The following is a 15,391-nucleotide window of genomic DNA, read 5'->3' as shown; positions in this document are numbered from 1 at the left end:
GTGCCACCCCCCCACACACAGCGGGACCTGCAAGCTCCCCGCGGGCAGGCCCAAGCCCCACCGAGCTCAAGCACCTAGAGCCTGACACGCAGCAGGGCTGTGCTCGTTGGACGGCCTCCAGCACGCCCACCTTCCTCCCTCAACGAAGCATGCAAGTCAGCACTCCAGCCCCCCCTCCCGAGCCTTCCCCTGCAGGCCAGGGGCAGGTTGGAGGCTGAGACCACGGAGCTGGGCCTGTCCCCTCACAGACACAGCAGGACAGAGTGCAAACTGGGGCCCATGTGGGAGCCTGGAGAAGGGACGTGCCAGCTGGGGGGCCACGGGGCACCATCTATGCACCCAAAGGGCAACCCAGGGCTGTTGGCAGGGGGTGGGGAGCGCTGGGTGGGGAGGGGCAGAAGCTGGTGGCTCCAGGGGTGAGATCCGTCGCTAGCAAGCCCTCACAGTCAGGGTTTCCTTTTAGTGCTTCCAGAAAAGCAACGGCCACCCCCAGCCTCCAAATGCTAGCGGAATGCCGCAGACGCCCGCCCACCCACACACAGTGTCACATCGCCGGGGCCTCGCACGCGCCGTTCCCTCTGCCGAGGATGCCCTTCCTCTCCTCGGCTGGTAAACTCCCTCACCTCTGGCTGAAAGGGGCTCCCAGAGGGCCGTCCTCTGCCTCTGTTGCTCAGTGCCGGGCTCGGTACCTAGGACAGCGCCCAGCACACGGCCCTCCGCGGTGAACACAGGCGTGAGGAAGGAAACACGAATGAGCAGAAATGCCCTCCTCGGCCGTCCTCGTCCTGCCCGTGGTCAGCCGGAGGCCCACAGCAGCCCGTCCACGCGCCATCGCTGCGCTCGCTGGCCAGCTTGGAGCCGTCTCCGGGAAAGGAAGAACGTTCCAAAACAACCAGCAGCCGGCGCACAGAGTGGATGCTAACCACACGTGGGTCCGGCGAACAAAGAAGCTGGCAGTGAGCCTCCCATCACTGGAGGGGATCAAGCAGAGACTTGGGTCTGCTCTCAGAGCACGTTTCTGCTCCAGTTGGCACAGCCGCCCTGGGAGGCTCTCCCGAACCCACACAGCGTCGGACCCCGTCAAGAGCAACATTAACCGTTAATGGGCCGTGCTGAGCACCCACAGCCCCCCACGGCGGGTCCACCGTGGAGAAAGGGGACCCCATGTCCACACCACGCCCATCACAGAGAACCTGCTTCTTCACTGCGCTGCACTTAGACCCTGTGTGGCTGTCCTGGGGGTGGGGGCTTCGGGGGGGATAGACCATCCCTTTCCCTGAGCTCCTCCAGCCTCGGGAGCCACGGACCTGCACGGTCTGTTCTGCTCCAGACACCGGTCCGAGTGCTGGACAAATACCAGCACAGCAGACCTTCGCGGCAGCCCTGTTAGGAGCGCACCCACTTTCCAGGTGGGGAAACTGAGGCCTGGAACGCTCCATCCTTTGCCCACGGTGACAAGGCTGACCGAGCAGGCGTGGAATTTGAACTCAGACCCTCTGGCCGCAGAGCCTGAGCTCTTGGCCGCTTTCCTGACGGACTCTCCTCCAGGCACCCGGGATGAGATTTGGGCAAGAGGTCAGGAGGGCAGCCCGAGGCCACCGTCTGCTACATCCCCGCCCACCGGCCCAGGCCCTGCCTGCCTCTGGCCTCATTTCCTCCCCCCGCCCCCAACAGTCCGTTCTGCCTCCTTGAACTTCTCCTGGCTCCTGGAGGCATCTCACCCCACCGCTCGCCCTGCCCAAATGCCTCTCCCCTCTTCTACCCCTCGACCAACTCCTGGGGCCGACTGGGCACACAACCTGGGTGCCGCATGTCCTGGCCCCATGCCCCCCTCGTGAGACAGGGATTCCTGGGCACAGAGCAGCGTGGCTCCTGGTTCCCGGGCTCTCACCCACACCTGGGACGGGTCAGACCCCGGGGAAGGGCTGGCTGTGCACAAGAGCCCCAGCTCTCAGCTGGGGACAGGGACCCTCCAGGGGCAGCGGCTGCCCCCGCTGTCCAACCCTCAGGCTTGGGCGGGACACACAGCAGGCGGGGCTCACGCAAGGCGAGGCGACCATACAGCCCCTCCAAACTCCTGCTCCTTCCTCGGATCTGGCTGCTGGAAAGCTCGGAGTCAAATTACCTCCGGAAGAAGGTCCAGTGGGCTCCCTCCAGCTCCGTTTGGTTTTTGATCTTCCTCTTGCTCAACTTTCGCGTGCCTTTTCCACCCCCTTATACGGCGTTTCCTTCGGCAAATCACCTGCCAGCCCTTTCGGGGGTCAAAGAGCGCGCGAGACCCTGGTGAAGGTCCTCCTCTCTCCTTTGCCCTGAGCGCCGTGTGCCCAGCTCAGCCCCTGGTCTGAAAGAGCTGGGTCAACGCACCAACGAGTTTATGCAAGGAACAGCCTACAGCAGAAAGGGAACAGCCTGAGCGGAGTCAGGATACAGGGAGGCAAACCCCCCCCAGACACCAAACGTCACTCCCTCCCTCTCTCGTGGCCGGTCTGGCTTCACGCCCCACTTGGAAGAGTGGTGGGCTGCAGGCGGAGCCCCCCAGCCGGAAAAACAGGGACCCCGGGGGAGCCTCAAATTCCAACCCCTCACGGCAGAGAGGCCGCAAGGGCGAAGACGGACGTGAACTCGGAGCGGGTGTTTTCCTGGGCGGACAGAGTCCGGGACAGACTCCAGGGACGCCCGAGAGCTGCCCAGAGAGGACGGCACGGCCACGTGGACAAAACCCCACGCCTCGTAATGAAAGCCACCCGACGTGCTCTGCTTCCTACTCGGAAGGGAAACATTTCATTATCATTTTGAATCATTTCCTCTGAAAACATGAGTTTTGTATGACTGTTTCTGCACACACACACACACACACACACACACACACACTGTTCCCCCTGGGGGAACAGGGCGGGCTGTGGGGTTGCCGGGGTCCCGGGCTGGCAACCGGGCCTCCGGTCTCCAGGTCCTGAAGGGAGGACCCTCATCGGCTTCTGTGCCACAGCTTGTGGGGCGGCAGGTGCCGTGGCTCACGTCCCCTCTGTCCCTCGCCGTCCCCCGCCATCACTTCCCCCCAACCCAGGTCGGACCGGTGCACTCCAGCTACTCCCAAGAAATCACCCCATCAACTGGCCTGGGTCGGCCTCTCCCATCAGATCCCGAGTACCCAAGGTGGGGCAATGCCCCATTCACCCGTCCTCCCCCAGCACACGCCCCCAGCACACAGCAGGCAACCATCACCCCAAGGCAGGATCCGCAGCCCCCAGCCCCGGAGCCCACCTGGGCTGCCCCCCCCCCACCGCCAGCTGAGCGGCAGGGTGGGTCCCCTCACCCAAGCTGGGCCAGTCAGTCTCTCTAGCACCCCCAGAACGAGGGGGGCCCCACAGGAGGTCCTGGGGCCTCAGTGATAGTCACCACTCAGGGCAGCCGGCAACCCAGACAGAGCCAGCCTACAGGGAGGGGGGCAGGGCCAGATGCAGTGGGAGAGGAGGAGAAAATGAAACCCCGGTCCAGAAAGCAGCAAGCCAGAGGGGGGGCTGCCTGCCAGCATCCCGGGTCCTGGAGGACCCCGGGGCCGCCTGTAACTGTTGGCTCTACCAGTTCCCCTTCTCCCTTAATCTAACTGAAAGGAGTTTCCTGAGCCCTGCAAAAGCAGAGAATCCCGAAAACACGGGTCAGGACTCTCCCCGCCTTGGACTTGGGCAAACTGGGGTGGTGTCCGAGGAAGGCATGGCCCAAACGGAGCCCTGGTGATAATGTACATAGTATGGTAGCCTGTCTCCCCTGGGAAAAAAACAGTTGGTGCTTAATGGATGCACAAAAGGCAACCAGGGAAAGCTCTCTGGGTCCTCATTCCCGCATCTGTGAATACAAGCATTTAGAGAGCTCGGGAAAGGGTTCCTGGCAGTGCGAGGGCTTGGGTATGTGTTGCTGTTGTTTTAAAAACCTACACAAAAGCTGAGTTCTCCCCCCAGGACCTCAGGGCAGGCGCTCAGGTCTGAATGTCTGTGTCCCACCCCCCAGGTTCATATTTGAAACCTAACCCCAACGTGACAGTATGGGGGGGGGGAGCTTTCGGAGGTGACATCTGTCCTGAACGGGATCAGTGCCCTCGTAAAGGGGACCCCAGACAGCTCCCAAGTCCCTTCTGCCAGATGCGACTACAAGAAGTCTGCATGCCTGAAGAGGACCTCCCCCATCGGAGCTGGCACCCCGAGCTTGGACTTCCAGCCTCTAGAACTGTAAGAAATCAATTTCTGTTGGACCTAAGTCACCCAGTCTGTGGTATTTTGTTCCAGGGGCTCCGATGAAGACGGGGTCAGGAGCGCTGTCCCCACTCTGGGCATGGAAGCAGAGGGGGGAGACGTGGCTTCAAGAGGACCGGGGTCAATCTTCAGGGTGGCAGGGTCAGGGAGGGGAGGGCAGGAGGGGAGTGTTTCCCCCACATCACAGATGAGAACAGAGGGAGCAGCCCGGGAAGGAAACTGCGGTGAGCCGTGAGCGCCTGAGGGGGTGGATAACAGGCAGGACTGCCCCGCGGGCACAAATAGCAGGGGAGGGGACAAGAGGGACGAGCCACGCAGTTGTGGACAGAGGCTGGACCCAGGGCACTAGCAAAACAAACACTGGGCACCCTCCCCGTCCCTGGACACACACTTTACACACATCCATCCATCAGATTCCCACAGCGACTCTAAAAAGGCAGAGACCCTAAGCACCCTCATTCTAAAGGACAGGGAAACTGAGCCAGAGAAGTAACTTGTCCGAGGTCACACAGCTAATAAATAACAGAGCTGGAACCCAGGCTGCCGGCTTCCCAACTCAACCACCCAAGCAAGCCAGGAGATATTGAAAAGGGCCTGCTGGGTGGCTGAATCCCCCCCAGCTTGGGATTTCAAGCTCGGGGGCAGGATCCCAAACAGCACCAGCCTCCCTCCGCCAGGTCCTCCGCCTTTGAAGCTCTGCTCCATCTCTCTCCCCACCCGTACCCCAACCTTTCTCCCCAGCCAGGCCCTGCAAACACCAGTGCAGCCTGGGGTCACAGTTCATGGAGGGGGGAGCTCGGCGGGGGTGGGGGGAACATCTGCAAAAGTAGGAAGGGGAAAACCATCCCTTCCTTCCGCAGAAGTTCCCCTGCCTTAAACCCCACACCCCAGTCACCTAAGTCCTTTGCCACTCCTCCAACCCAACAGCCACCAGGCCTCCTTTTGGGATTCCAAGCCTCTGGCCCTGCGACTTTGCCTGCCTGAAACCCCCTTTGGCATCCTGGCAGCAAACTGTGGCTCAGGGTTCTACCCAGCTTCCTCCTCCACCCCATCATCCAGGGGTCCCTCCTGTGTCTTCCCAGCTCCCCCACCCAGCCGGCCATCGGTGCTGCTGGGCTGTGCTCCTCTGGGGCAGCGAGGCTGGTTCCAGGGACCTGCCCGCCCCTGGCAGTGCTGGGACAGGTGACAGCAGCCTGATGAATGAAGGACTCATTGTTTACATTACAACTGGTGGGGTGTCTTGCCCCACGTGGCCTTCCCAGCACTCCCCTCCGCTGCCTGCAGCCCTGGGTCAGTGCTACCCCCATGAACCTCCCTTGGGTATCTTACAGGGGTGAGGACATCCCCCCGCCCCAAACTGGACTCCTACTTCTCACCCACATGGGAGCGGCGGGGTATCAAAGGTGGCGGATGCCGGCTGGGTGTGTGACCCTCCCCAAGATGCCCCCCTGCCCATCCTGCCCGGAGTGGGGCTGGGGCCTGGTGACAGCGCCCAGGGGGCACCCGCCCCGCCCAGCCCCCCGCCTGAAGGGCCCAAACGGGCGCGCCCTGGAGGCCAGGGCGAAGCATCTCGGCGGCGAAGGCCCCTCCCTACGGGGAGGGCAGAAAATCTGCTGCCTCACCAGCTCCCAGCGCCAGCCCTGGGGGGGGCACCCCTGCGGGAAGCCGCCCTGCCCCAGCCTCCCCCTCACCCCTCCACCCTGCACTTCAACCAAGTTTTGCGAAGGCAACGGGCCGGCCGACCCCAGCCGGCGGGGCGGAGGCTCCGAGCTCCCCCAGAGCCGGAGATCTGGACCAGGGGGCCGCGCGGCCGCGCCCACCCGGCTGGGGCACCCCCGCCCCGCCCCCCCCCGGCCGGGAGCCCCGAGAGCCCTGCGGCGTCCGGCCCCCCCGCGCTGCCCTTGGGGCCCGGGCCGGGCCCCCCCCCCCCGCCCCCCGGCAGCTGTGCGGAACCCGGTCTGCGGGTGCGGGCGCCGAGGGAGCCGGCGCTGCCTCCACGCGCCCACCCGCGACCCAGGGAGCCCCCCAACGCCGGCAGCCGCCCCTCCTCGCCCGCGGGCGACCGGGAAGTTGGGGGTGCGGGGGAGCACCTCCCGCTCACGCCCGCCCGCCGGCCGCCGACCCGCCCGCCCGCCCCACGCCCCGACAATGCCGCCCCGGCCGGGCCGCCGCCGCCCCCCGCACCGCCCGCTCCTTTGTTGCCCGGCGAGCCCCCTCCCCCGGGCCTCCCCCCCGAGCCCCGCGGCTCCTACCTGCGCCCCTCCGGCGGCGGGCTGCACGGCGGGCGCCCCGCGGCCCGGCCTCCTCCGCTCCCGGCCGGGGCGCCGCGGGGGGAAGAGGATGCTGCGGCCCCTCCCCGCGCGCCGCCGCCCGCCGGCCGCAGCCCCTCCCCGCGCCCGGGCTCCGCGCTCGCGCTCCGGGCCCCGGGCCTCGCGCCCGGGCGGCGGCGGGAAGGCGGGAGGCGCGGACCGAGCAGCCCCGGCCGCCGCCTGCGCGCCCCGCGGCCGAGCCGAGCCGAGCCGAGCCGAGCCGAGCGGGAGCGGAGCGAGCGGCCCGGCTCCGGGAGGGAACAAAAGGGGCCGGCGCTGGGGCGGGCGCGGGAGGGCGGGGCCTGGCGCGGCGGGGGTCAGGCGCGCGCTCACGTGGCCTCGCGTTTCTCGGGCCGCCGCGCCGCGCCGCAAGTGGGCGGGCGGGCGGAGAACGCGGCCTCCCCTCCTCCTGCGCCCGCCGCCGTCAGTGTTGGGGCGTCGGGGGTACCCCCACCCCCGCCGCGCCGCGGGTCACCTACAGGCGCGGAAAGAGCCTCCGTCGGCCTCGCTCTGCGCACGGGGATGCCCCAGAGCCCCGGGAGAGGTGGAAACTCGGGATGCTGGGGGCGGCTCCTGGAGTTTCCGGGAAGGCTCCACAGAGGAGGTGACGTTCGGACTGGACAGGAAGGGATGGGGAGGAGATGGGGTAGCCGAGCTGAGACCTGCAGGCCTCTCCGGGCTGTCCTGAGGCCAAAGCGGGTGGGGGGAAATGGCACGGGTGATGAGGTTCCCAACTCGTCTTTGGAAGAAGTGGTACCCAAGATCAGGATGACGGCTGCGCCCTCCTCCCCCGAGCGGGATCGGCCTCCTGTGATATCAGCGGAGTTCACAGCTGCCAGCCCTCTCCACCCCCAGTGCAAATTCACCTCCCTTTCCTTCAAATAGGGGAATGAGGGTGTGCTGGGGGAGGTTGTGGTCTGCGCGGTGACCGTGACACCAAGGAGGACAGGCCCCAGGCAGTCTCGTTCACAGCCCGCAAGGCACCCAGTCCAGTGCCTGGCCAAGGGCGGACACTCAATGACACCAGAGTGAAGGAACTGGCTTCGTCCCCACCACCGTCCCTCCATTGCTCTGGTTCCCATAATCTTCGAGAAGTGAGTTCATCTCTTGAATTCCCCACCTACGGACTGGGGTACTGTTTCAGTTCACTTCTGCTAAGGGGTAAAATGTATGAGGAGGGAGGCTGGACCCCCCGCCAGCCCTGAGGAGGAGGACGCCGCTGGTGGATGGAGCCAGAGCTGGAGACCAAGGGGAGAGGAGGTCCTAGAATGGGCCCAGAGGAGGGCTGTCTGGAGGAGGAGTCAACCTCCTGGGAGGGATGGGGTTCCAGGTGGGAAAGGCTACCTTCAGGAACCCAGAAGTTAAATTGTAGCCAGGTGGCCAGGGGCGTCTGGAAATTAAGAGATAAGACACAAGGCACAGTGCCACGGTGAGAATTCAGCTTCATCCCCTGCCCGCTGACGGGCAGTCCTCTCTCTAGGCCTCAGTTTCCCCATCTACAAAATGGACCTGGTGACAAACCACTTCCTAGGGTTGTTGTCAAGGTCAAGAATCCTAATCTATGTGAAGCACTAAGAGCAGTCAGCACTTAGTACGTGGTTAGCCTTCCACACGCGTGAACGTCGGGGCCCCTGGCCGGCGCAGTCTATAAGGCATCGATTCTTGATCTTGGGGTCATGAGTTCAAACCCCACACTGGGCATAAAGTTTACTCTTAAAAAAAAAATTTTTTTTTTTTTTTAAAGAAATGTGAACTTCTTTCAAAAAGAGCCGGGTCATCTGAGGACGTGTTAGGAGCTTGGATCTCCTCCTGTGAGCGTGGGGTTTCGGACAGGGTCTTCTCTAACCATCGGAGCGGAGGACACACAGAGTGAAGGGCAGGGCTCTGTCAGGTTGCTGGCCTCCTAGGTTCTGCCACTGCCCTGCAAAGGCCACAGGGGCTCTGAAGATGGAAAGCGGATGAGAGCCAGTCAGAAGCAGCTCAGAGGGCTACCTGGGTGGGTTGAGGGTTAGACTCTTGGTTTCGGGTCAGGTCAGGGTCTAGGGGGGTCCCGCATTGGGGGGTCTCTGCTCAGTGGGGAGCCTGCGTCCCCCTCTGTGACTGTTCTGCCTGCTTGTGATCTCTCTCTCTCTCACTGTCAAATAAAGAAATAAAATCTTTTTAAAAAAAGAGAGAGAGGCAGGGCTCAAAAAATAATAATTAAAAAAATAAGAGAGGGGGCGCCTGGGTGGCTCAGTGGGTTAAGCCTCTGCCTTTGGCTCAGGTCATGATTTCAGAGTCCTGGGATCGAGTCCCACATCGGGCTCTCTGCTCAGCAGGGAGCCTGCTTCCTCCTCTCTCTCTGCCTGCCTCTCTGCCTACTTGTGATCTCTCTCTGTCAAATAAATAAATAAAATCTTTAAAAAAAAAATAATAAGAGAGGAGGGTTTTTTCCAGGGTGCAGGGTCTGGCCGGCTGTGATGTACCTGAGCTCACCTGGTCCGGTCCGGTTCCATCCACGCCCCCTCCTGCCTTCCGCCTGACCGCCCCCACCAGCAGCGCCCTCCCTTACTGACAGCCCTAACTACTATTCAGCTCAGGCCGGTCCTAGCTTCCCCCTGCCCTGGACTCGGTGGGGCGGAGCCTCAAAGGGGAATCTCACCCCGGCCAGACTCCTTCTAGGTGAGAAAAGAGTTTCTGTCTTGTGGGAGCTGGGATTGGGGTTTTCTGCTTCCAGGACGTCAGGCCTGGGGAGGGGCAGATGGCGGGTCGTGGGGAGGACCAGGGGGGCAGACCCCTCCCAGCTGCCCTCTTACCCAGCGCTTTTGTCTCCACCAAAAGTGCTGATCTGGACATTTTCTTGCTGACACGGGCCCTGACTGGCAGCCCCTTAGGAAAGGGGGGAGGCGCACTTTCCATGGGAAAAGCGTGTTGAGAGTCACCGCGGGGCTGGGCAGAGCTCTTGGAGGCCTGGGGAGGTGACAACCACAGGTGAGGCCTGGGGGCTGCCTCTCTGGTTTACTTTTTTTTTTTTATCTTTTTTTTTTTTTTTCTTTTTTTTTTTAAATATTTTTTATTTATTTATTTGACAGAGAGAAATCACAAGTAGTCGGAGAGGCAGGCAGAGAGAGAGAGAGAAGCAGGCTCCCTGCTGAGCAGAGAGCCCGATGTGGGACTCGATCCCAGGAACCTGAGATCATGACCTGAGCCGAAGGCAGCGGCTTAACCCACTGAGCCACCCAGGCGCCCCTCTGGTTTACTTTTTACTGTGGTCTTTTTTATTTTTTAGGACCAACAGGACATCGGAGTGAAGGAATATTTTGTAAACTTTGAATTACTTTTTACGAGAAATCTGTAATAACATGGGAAGACCGGGGCACCCGGGAGGCTCAGTGGGTTAAGCCTCTGCCTTCGGTGTGGGTCATGATCCTGGGGTCCTGGGATGGAGCCCCGCTTCAGGCTCCCTGCTCATCAGGGAGTCTGCTTCTCCCTCTCCCACTCCTCCTGCTTGTGTTCCCTCTCACTGTGTCTCTGTCAAATAAAACAATAAAATCTTAAAAAAAAAAAACAAAAACAAAAATCCCCATCACAGATACCTGAAACTAACATAGAACACTGTCATGTTAATTATACTTCAATTTTTAAAATGCACAAGATAGGGGCGCCTGGGTGGCTCAGTGGGTTAAAGCCTCTGCCTTCAGCTCAGGTCATGATCTCAGGGTCCTGGGATCAAGCCCCGCATCGGGCTCTCTGCTCAGCGGGGAGTCTGCTTCCCCCTCTTTCTCTGCCTGCCTCTCTGCCTACTTGTGATCTTTCTCTCTGTCAAATAAATAAATAAAAATAAAATAAAATGCACAAGATAAAAACTGTGGATATAGTAGATTCCCAACCTTTGAAACGACGGGGTGGGGGGCGGGACTGGTAAGGGTGGATGGCTTTGGGTAGAGGGAATCCTGGCGATTTTTCTCTCCCCTTCTCTGCATCTTTCCACAATCAACGGATCAAGGTACCTGTTACTTAACTCACAGAAGGGTGTTTAACCCAACCCAACCCCCTCCACCTTCTGTTAAGAGGATTGTTCAGATGTTGTGTTTCTGTTCAAAACACACACAAAAAAATGATTGTTTGGATGTAGCCGCGGGCTGGGGCTGGGAGTGACATCACCATGGAGATATCTGGAGAGGCCATCCCTCTCACGGCCACACCCTTCCTTGCAAACACTTGGACTTTGCCTGCCCTCCGGGATCAGATCAGATCAGAGGATCAGATCGCGGCACCCCCTCCACCACCCACCACCCACCTCCCCGCCCTGGGGCTGATAACACCCCACAGCGTCAGGAGTTCCAGCACTGAAGGAAGGTCTCTGCTACTGGTTCCCTCCGTGGGGGGTTTTCAAGGTCCTGGGGACTTTGTCCGCGTAGCTCCCCAATTTCCTAAGGACAGATGGCGAGCTGAGGCTGACCAAGTGAACTGAAGGCTGGCATTGCCGAGGGAGGGCTTGTTAGAGGGCAGGTTTCAAGCTATGGACTGTGTATGGGTTGCAGAGATAAATGAAGACCCCTTAGATGAGAAGCAGAGAGGGTTTATCCAGAGCCGGCGGGCTGTGGAGGGTGGGGGTCAGCCACACGGCTTGTGTTTCGCAGGCTCCAAGCTGGCCAGGGAGCGGGGAGCCTCCCAGTGGGCAAAAGGGAAGGGCTGGGTAGGTCTGGATGGGAGGCTGTTGGCACAGGGAAGCCGGAGGCAGGATAACTAAAATCAGGGTGTACATCGCCTCTGTGATGGGCCAGGGAACATACTCAGTTATTTTCTTGTCGGTCCTGAGTTGGGAGTAAAGGCAAAAATTTGGGAAGCGGGCAGTTACCGATGGAGTCCTGGCCGCCTGGGGCCGATGGCTATGGGGGTCATCATTTGTTCTCCTGGAGGACAGGCTGCAGACTGTGGGTCCCTTCTTTTTTTTTTTAAGATTTCATTTATTTGTCAGAGAGAGAAGGAACATAAGCAGGGGGAGTAGGGGAAGGAGCAGGGAGCCCATGTGGGGCTGGATCCCAGGACCCTGGGATCATGACCTGAGCCAAAGGCAGATGCTTAACCGACTGAACCACCCAGGCGCCCCCCAACTCCGTTCTTTTTCATATGTGGTCTGGCCCTGTGTTTCAGAGAGGAGGAAACGGATCACAGAGAGGTTAAGGGACAGGCCCAGGGTCGCAGCTCCTGTGGGCAAGGTGCTGGGCAGAGGGGGAGTAGGGAGAAGCCGACTTGAACTCTCATCTGAACTCTGCTGCCTTCGGGCTTTGTGACTCAGAGCAGGAAACGTTGGGAAACCCGCTCCGTCCCTCCCTGGCCACAGGCACGCTGAGAGGAGCCGTGTGTGCAATGTGCTAGGGTCCCACGTGCACCTTTTGAGCGCCTTCTGTGTGCAGTGTGTGTTCTTTACTACGGTTCTAAGCCACCGAGAGTCTGTAAACTCACGGGATCCTCAGGCGGCCCCGGGAAGAAGATCCTCTGCTTCTGGCCCGGTTACCGGTTCACAGGGCAGGTAGGGGATGGGGAACCCAGCCTCCCCACCAAGCCCCAGGGGCCGGAGTGCCTCCACTTCCCGCCCCTCAGGCCACATAGAGACTGTGAGGGGGCAGCTGGGGTTCCTGTCTAAGGGCTTTGCTGCCGGGATGGTTCTTGCCAAAGTGGAGATGCCCCTCTCTGGGATGAGGCCTTAGGTCCTCATGCACCACCCCCGCTTCCTGGCGTTAATTCCTCCTTGAGTCCGGACCTGGGCTAAGTACCTGGTCTCCTCTTGCCAAGGGAAGTCTCTAGAAGGTGCTGGCGGCAGGTCCCACTGCTCCCCCCGCGCCAGTCCCCTGTTTTCCAACCTTCACAGCTGCTAGTCCTCATTCCTCTCTCCCTGTCCCCAAGTGTGCACATCTGTGCATTGCATCACTGGGCCCTGAGTGGAGACACGCCCCGGGGAGTGTTTATCCTGTGTGTCCGCCAGCCTCTCGCCCGGGAAGACGCCAGCATCTTCCTCCCTGGGACACTGCCCACCGGCCTTTGCTTCCCCGGGGCTGCCCACGTCCTCCTGGGTGCCCCGGGGACCTCTCTGGGTCCTTGGAGTCCTTCAGAGAAGGCACACCCATCACCCCTCTTCCCAGGCTCTGCCGTGGAGACCGGCAGAAAGTTTCCTCATCTGTTACTTTACCAGGAAAAGTCACTGCTGGAAAAACAGGGCGCCCGCACTGTTTCCTACAAGAAGGGGTGTTTTGGCACCAGGAATAGGTGAGGGCATCCTTTGGAATCAAGGACGGCCCTTTCAGTGAAGCCCATCCGGCTTTCTGGAAAGTTCTTGTGTTGCTCACTTCGCCGCGGATGGAGAACGCTCGGCCAAAGTGGGCAGCTGTTGCTGGAACATTTGGGACCAGTGTCCTTCGGAGGCTCGCTCTGGCTTCGAGCCCCAGGGCGGTGACTTTCTCGGCCCCCGATCCTGGTGTCCTCAGCGGTGTTGGTTTCCTAACTGAGTGACGCTGCCCAGTCTGGCTTTTCTTGGACCAGCTCATGCGTCCTTCGACTCCCCACTGCCTTCTGGGGCCCTCGGAGCCTTGGATATCATTACGCCCCCAGGGCCTTTGAGCCAGATGTTTGGGGAGAAGGGAGGAGATCATTCGTCCAACTCCTGTCCCTTTTGGGCAGCAAGGAAAAGTGCCATGAGGCCAAGCGGCGTCAGGAGAGCTCCCAGACCTCCTAAAAACAGTGGCCTCTTTCTCTACAGCTTCATCTTTCATTAGCCAGCCCCGCATCCCACGGGTGGGGTCCATGTGTGCGTGATATACAAAAGCGAGAGCTCATATTCAAACCACTGTTGTCCCAGCCACAAAGCCCCTTTTACTGCTTTAAAGCCTCCAGCCCCCTCTCTGCCCAGCGTGTGGCTTTGGGATTGCTCGGCAGGTGCACACACAGGCTTCTACCGTATAAAGCAAGAGGGGCTCTGGTGGAGGTAGGGGCAGGGTGGTTTTGGGGTACATCTAATGCTCCGTGGTGGCTTCCTGGAGGAGGTGACAGCCCGATATGTCTTAAAGGGTTAGTGCGTGGCAGGCAGAGGGGGGGCAGCCAGAGGGGCTCATTGGGAGGAATCTGGTGCACAGGGAGCAGGAACATGCAGACCCACAGCTTACTTAGATGAGGGCAGAGGGGTGGCTGGGCCTGCCCTCACAGGGCAGGGCTGCAGAGTGAATTTCTTCTTTTTCTTTCTTTTCTAAGATTCTATTCATTGATTCGATGGGGGTAGGGAAGCGATTGGGAGGGGCAGAGGGAGAAGCAGGCTCCCCACTGAGCAGGGATCCTGAAGCGGGGCTCGATCCCAAGACCCTGGGATCATGACTGAGCTGAATCCAGTCTTAACCCACTGAGCTTAACCTACGGAGCCACCCAGGCGCCCCGAGGTGGGCTTTTAACTCAGGCCGACAGGGAGCCCTGCAGCGTTCTAAGCAGGGGAGGGACCTGAAGTTTAGACCTGAAGCCTGGCTCCCTAGGCCTTGTGGGGCCAGCAGAGTGACAGGTGGACAGGCAGGAGAAGAGCGCGCTCAGGGACAAGGGGGTGGGGCCGTGGTGGGGTGGACAGAGAGTCGTGGCCGCTCAGTGTCCCAGGGCTTCAACCCCTGGCCGGGACTGGGCTGAGAAATCACATCCTCGAGGACGGGGAACCCCCCCCCACTTTGGGCTCCCCCATACCTCGGCTCCCAGGATGGCCGTGACCATCCTGGGCCCAAGGAAACCTGGTGCCCCAAACACGGATGCTTCCGTGGGGGGGTCGCGACCAGGGTGATTGAGGTGGAGAGCTCCTGGCCCAGTATTCCCAGGACACCCTTGACTTTGAGACGCAGCCCTGGGGCGGGGTGTGTGGCGGAGGACGGAGGCGCAGGCCTGGGAGATCTGCCGGACCCGAGGGACCTTGTCCTGCCGGCAGCCCAGCAGCAGTGTGACCCTGGATGAGAGACGCAAGGCCCAGCCTCAGTCTCCTGGTCTGCAAAATGGGAACGACCCTGGACAGACAGACTCGGACTGAAGCCGTGACCGCTTCGCTGGGGAGCTGGAGACATGGCCTGGGTGACCATGGCGCTAAGTAAGGGGGCACAGGGGCCAGGAGGGGCGTCGTCACCGCTGTTTCATGTCGCCGGGCGAGGAGGGGCAGGAGCAGAGATGGGCTGAAGCGGTCAGCACTGACCAAGGATGTGGCAAGGGAGCGGGGAAGGGGCCCGAACCAGCGTTCTTGTCTCTGGCAGGAGCGAGTGTGTCTGTGAATGTCATCAGCTTCCTCTCTCCCCCAGCCTGGAGAGCTGGAAGCTTCTGCGTAGTAACCCCCATGGGGCTCCATGCGAGACAGGAAACGGCCCCTGACTCAGTTTCCCCGGCACTGCGTCCCGTCTCCTCTTTCAGTCGAGCTCCGTGGGGTCTCAGGGCTAGTGCCCTGAGTAGCCGAGGGGGCTTTACCCAGGGTGGGGCTTAGTGGGGGGGAGATGCGGACACGGAGCCTGGGACCCACAGCTCCCCTGCACACCCCTCTGCCCCTCTGCCCCTCCCCCCTCCCCTCAGGCCAATCAACACTGAACTGAAATTTCCAGAGGCCCCGAAGCAAGTCAGAGGGGCTGCCACAGGTCTGGAGGAGGTTATCTACCAGGGCCCCCAACAGGTTGAATCGTGAGGCACCTGCCTGCCCACCCCCAGCCTGTAACCAGCCTTCGGGGCCACCGGGGTCTCTGCCGGAGGCCCAGAGAAGAGGGCCGGGTGGCCTCTCCCCACTGTGGTGCCTGACGGCTCCCTGCAGGTAAGGGACATTCAGGCTGGAGTCTGATTTGCCCTCTGGCCTTT

The 15,391-nt window shown here is 61.2% G+C and overlaps 1 protein-coding gene across 4 annotated transcripts in view; it reads right to left on the bottom strand.

Annotated features, from left to right (window-relative positions):
• The window catches only part of CLIP2 (CAP-Gly domain containing linker protein 2), a 65,187-nt gene extending 58,054 nt beyond the window's left edge, over nucleotides 1-7,133 (bottom strand). For 2 of the 4 annotated variants that reach the window (XM_059414712.1, XM_059414715.1), the window contains exon 1: nucleotides 6,500-6,608. The gene's annotated coding sequence lies outside the window, so the exon portion shown is untranslated. Of the gene's footprint in view, nucleotides 1-2,125; nucleotides 2,230-6,499; nucleotides 6,609-7,035 lie in introns of those variants that run through there. The other 2 variants (XM_059414714.1, XM_059414713.1) reach the window with 2 other exon arrangements.
• Between the last annotated feature and the right edge of the window lie 8,258 nt (nucleotides 7,134-15,391).

The sequence above is a fragment of the Mustela nigripes genome, chromosome 11 (assembly GCF_022355385.1).
Source record: "Mustela nigripes isolate SB6536 chromosome 11, MUSNIG.SB6536, whole genome shotgun sequence".
NCBI classification, from domain to species: Eukaryota; Metazoa; Chordata; class Mammalia; order Carnivora; family Mustelidae; genus Mustela; species Mustela nigripes.
The sequence above is the reverse complement of the archived record's forward strand: the minus strand, read 5'-3'. Positions and strand labels throughout refer to the sequence as shown.